This window comes from Schistocerca serialis, unplaced genomic scaffold (assembly GCF_023864345.2).
Source record: "Schistocerca serialis cubense isolate TAMUIC-IGC-003099 unplaced genomic scaffold, iqSchSeri2.2 HiC_scaffold_1219, whole genome shotgun sequence".
Taxonomy (NCBI): Eukaryota; Metazoa; Arthropoda; class Insecta; order Orthoptera; family Acrididae; genus Schistocerca; species Schistocerca serialis.
The window spans coordinates 257501-262500 of NW_026047424.1; the positions used below are offsets into that span (position 1 = coordinate 257501).

At 50.9% G+C, this 5000-nt stretch overlaps 1 non-coding gene across 1 annotated transcript in view; it reads right to left on the minus strand.

Annotated features, from left to right (window-relative positions):
* The window catches only part of LOC126435823 (small subunit ribosomal RNA), a 1909-nt gene extending 1707 nt beyond the window's left edge, over positions 1-202 (minus strand). The window contains exon 1 of the ribosomal RNA XR_007580220.1: positions 1-202. This exon is cut by the window's left edge and continues 1707 nt beyond it. This is a non-coding gene — a ribosomal RNA (small subunit ribosomal RNA).
* Between the last annotated feature and the right edge of the window lie 4798 nt (positions 203-5000).

A 5000-nucleotide genomic window follows, 5' to 3' on the forward strand; every position in this document is an offset into this window, starting at 1 on the left:
CCTTCCATCTCTGGTCGGGACTCTGTTTGCATGTATTAGCTCTAGAATTACCACAGTTATCCAAGTAACGTGGGTACGATCTAAGGAACCATAACTGATTTAATGAGCCATTCGCGGTTTCACCTTAATGCGGCTTGTACTGAGACATGCATGGCTTAATCTTTGAGACAAGCATATGACTACTGGCAGGATCAACCAGGGAGCTGCGTCAACTAGAGCTGAGCAGCCGGCCGCCCGGGAGTGTGTCACGGGGGCCCGCGCGAACACGCAAGCGTCCGCTCAATTATTCTGCAAACAGGAGGAGGCTGAGCTCCCCTGCACAACACACCTCGAAACCCTCTCAGGTCCCGGCGGCGCGCAGCGCCGTCCTAAGTACTTGGTCGGGTTCGAGAGAGGCGCAATCGCCCGGAGTTAGGCGAGTAGACGCTTTAGGTGCGACCACCCGTGCTCCCAACTGAGCTTGCCGCTGCCGACAGAGGCCCGGGAGCGTGCTGTCGTGGCATTGCCGGCGGGAGACAACACGCGCCACCTACGGTGACCGGCAGCTCCAACGCCAGCGCCACAGAAGGACAAAAGCCCTACTTGGGTGCCGAAGCGAACTCTCCCAGCACAGCGCACGCGCCAACACGTCCGCACAGCTGCGATACAAACCACCTGCGAGAACCGCTGGGGCGACCGAGCAGCAGACGGCGTCGCGGCGCCGAGCGCCGGGCGGCGGCGCATCCTCAGCGCACAAAGTCCTCAATCGGACCAGCACACTGCAGATGGCCACCGCGCTTCGCACCGGGCCCGCGAGGACCTACTTTGGCCGCAAGGCGCCGCGAGCAGGGGGCGCCGGCGCGCAGCTGCGCCGCCTGCCGCGTCCGTCGGCCGGCGCGCCTGCCACCGGCCGCCCCCACCAGCCGGCTGTAGCGCGTGCGCCCACGCACCGCGCTGCCAGCACGCCGGGCGGCCCCCCCTCACCGGCCGGGGACGGTCCCACCCAGCCACCGCCGCGTATCGCCTCACACCCAGATCCCCTTTCACGTTCGTGGGCATGGTGGGTCCCCTTTCACGTTCGTGGGCATGGTGGGTATCCCTGAAACAACCGGTTAATAGCTCGACCGATCGTCGCCAACACTGATTCACCTCTAGCGAGAACAACCGCACCACAACGGGTTACCGGTTGTTCATTTGCGTAACGTCACCAGCAAACGTACACGTCCATCGCCATTTGCAACGAGTATTGCATGCCTGTGTCAGGTGTCACAACACACTACGTCTGCCCACATAGACGCAACAACATGTGCACGCCTAGAGAACACGTGGAAGGTAGACCCCGTACGTATGCGGTGTCCATTGCGCGAACGACTGTCAGCCCGCCTCTGCAGCATGTCGCAGATGTGGAACGCGGTGCAACATGCTATCACGGTGTGTGAGAAGAGACGACTACGTCCGAATACACGCTCCACTACATCAACAGACTGCTCATGCTGATCGCCATCCAGGGCGTCCGTTCCTCCCACACGTCTGTATGGCGTACCACACTGCAATCCAGCTCTTATAGGGAGACGACACGTAGCTGCGTGCACAATATTTGGACTGTATGGTCCGCCGTTGCTAGGCGCTGTCGTCATACGGTCACATGGGCCACGATGTATCATTCAGTACATACGGAGCAATGTGCAGTACAGTTTGTGGGTTTTGCGTACATCGGCGGACAGGTGACAGGCCGTACCACAACGTAGGCTGAGTACGTCGGCATGCGAAGGGCATTGAACATGCAAACTTCTCACCGACCAGCTTGCGAAGGCAGGGGGGAAGGGGGGGGGGCATGTACGTCCTGCTGCTATCCACACTACAGTGTATAGCAGGAGCATGTGGAAAGTCAGCAACACCTGCAAGGTGTTTAACATGACGCGATACACAGGGGACCGGGCAGTGCGAGTAGCGAACTATATTGCGAGGGTTGCGGTTAGGCAACACTACACTACTTTAACGGGTTGCATAACAATTACAGAGCAGGTTCAGCGACAACGTGCGTCAGGTTAAGGCGCAATATAGTTTAGGTTACGGCGCACTTTAGGTTAGGTTAAGGCACATTATAGGTTAGGTTAAGGCACAACATGGGTTACGTTAAGGCACAACATGGGTTACGTTAAGGCACAACATGGGTTAGGTTAAGGCACAACATGGGTTAGGTTAAGGCACAACATGGGTTAGGTTAAGGCACAACATGGGTTAGGTTAAGGCACAACATGGGTTAGGTTAAGGCACAACATGGGTTAGGTTAAGGCACAACATGGGTTAGGTTAAGGCACAACATGGGTTAGGTTAAGGCACAACATGGGTTAGGTTAAGGCACAACATGGGTTAGGTTAAGGCACAACATGGGTTAGGTTAAGGCACAACATGGGTTAGGTTAAGGCACAACATGGGTTAGGTTAAGGCACAACATGGGTTAGGTTAAGGCACAACATGGGTTAGGTTAAGGCACAACATGGGTTAGGTTAAGGCACAACATGGGTTAGGTTAAGGCACAACATGGGTTAGGTTAAGGCACAACATGGGTTAGGTTAAGGCACAACATGGGTTAGGTTAAGGCACAACATGGGTTAGGTTAAGGCACAACATGGGTTAGGTTAAGGCACAACATGGGTTAGGTTAAGGCACAACATGGGTTAGGTTAAGGCACAACATGGGTTAGGTTAAGGCACAACATGGGTTAGGTTAAGGCACAACATGGGTTAGGTTAAGGCACAACATGGGTTAGGTTAAGGCACAACATGGGTTAGGTTAAGGCACAACATGGGTTAGGTTAAGGCACAACATGGGTTAGGTTAAGGCACAACATGGGTTAGGTTAAGGCACAACATGGGTTAGGTTAAGGCACAACATGGGTTAGGTTAAGGCACAACATGGGTTAGGTTAAGGCACAACATGGGTTAGGTTAAGGCACAACATGGGTTAGGTTAAGGCACAACATGGGTTAGGTTAAGGCACAACATGGGTTAGGTTAAGGCACAACATGGGTTAGGTTAAGGCACAACATGGGTTAGGTTAAGGCACAACATGGGTTAGGTTAAGGCACAACATGGGTTAGGTTAAGGCACACCATGGGTTAGGTTAAGGCACACCATGGGTTAGGTTAAGGCACAACATGGGTTAGGTTAAGGCACAACATGGGTTAGGTTAAGGCACAACATGGGTTAGGTTAAGGCACAACATGGGTTAGGTTAAGGCACAACGTAGGTTAGGTTAAGGCACAACGTAGGTTAGGTTAAGGCACAACGCAGGTTAGGTTAAGGCACAACATGGGTTAGGTTAAGGCACAACATGGGTTAGGTTAAGGCACAACATGGGTTAGGTTAAGGCACAACATGGGTTACGTTACGGCACAACATGGGTTACGTTACGGCACAACATGGGTTACGTTACGGCACAACATGGGTTACGTTACGGCACAACATGGGTTACGTTACGGCACAAATTAGGTTAGGTTACGGCACAAATTAGGTTAGGTTAAGGCACAAATTAGGTTAGGTTAAGGCACAAATTAGGTTAGGTTAAGGCACAAATTAGGTTAGGTTAAGGCACAAATTAGGTTAGGTTAAGGCACAAATTAGGTTAGGTTAAGGCACAAATTAGGTTAGGTTAAGGCACAAATTAGGTTAGGTTAAGGCACAAATTAGGTTAGGTTAAGGCACAAATTAGGTTAGGTTAAGGCACAAATTAGGTTAGGTTAAGGCACGATATAGGTTAGGTTAAGGCACGATATAGGTTAGGTTAAGGCACGATATAGGTTAGGTTAAGGCACGATATAGGTTAGGTTAAGGCACGATATAGGTTAGGTTAAGGCACGATATAGGTTAGGTTAAGGCACGATATAGGTTAGGTTAAGGCACGATATAGGTTAGGTTAAGGTACGATATAGGTTAGGTTAAGGTACGATATAGGTTAGGTTAAGGTACGATATAGGTTAGGTTAAGGTACGATATAGGTTAGGTTAAGGTACGATATACTTTAGGTTAAGGTACGATATAGGTTAGGTTAAGGTACGATATAGGTTAGGTTAAGGTACGATATAGGTTAGGTTAAGGTACGATATAGGTTAGGTTAAGGTACGATATAGGTTAGGTTAAGGTACGATATAGGTTAGGTTAAGGTACGATATAGCGTAGGTTCAGATACACATTGTTGTAGGGAAAGGTGTATTGGGGGGGGGGCGGCAGGTTCGTTGATAGTGATTATCGTAATTGGATGCCTGCGGTATTATCCGATTTGTCACGTCAGGATGCACTTTTGGCTCATGACAGGCGGCGCTCCGATTCCATGGTTGTGGCAGATCTGTGTCTTTCATTCCTGCCATTGTTTGTGTGCTGTGACAGGAGGCAGTATTGTGATGTTGGGTGCACCACTGTGTAGGACATGTGTGGGTGTTCGTGGCTTAGCTGAGCAATGTGCGGATGTCGGAAGGGTGGGATATTGTGTTTTCTGGGTGGACCTCCCGGTCTGGTAATGATAGTGTGGATTGTGTCATGTGGCGGAGAGGATGCACTGGATGTTCTTCCATGCTGGTGGTTAGATATTGTGTGTGATAAGAGAGTAGTGTGTGATAAGAGTGTCTGGCTGACGTGTGGTTCTCATTGTGTGCAGAGTCTTTCAGCATGTATAGGGACGGTTGTATATATTATCTGTATTCTGATGGCTCTGCATCTATTACTAATCAGTGCCGTGTATACGGTTACTCTAGTTCCAGTCGAAACTGTTCTATCTCTGTACATTAGTGACACTGCGGCTCCACTATGTTGCCGCCCCTGTCGGCCGTTTCCCCCAGTGTATGGCTAATGATTATCAGCAATCAGTCTATTAGTCAATACCGGTAGTGTGACGACGTCAAATGTCCGGGATGGGGGAAGCTACACCCTTCCCGTGGGTCAGGGCCTAGAAAGACTCTTCCCACGCAGGAGACTCGGACTGTCGTTACTCTTCCGAGACATATATGTGCCCAGCGTTTTTTT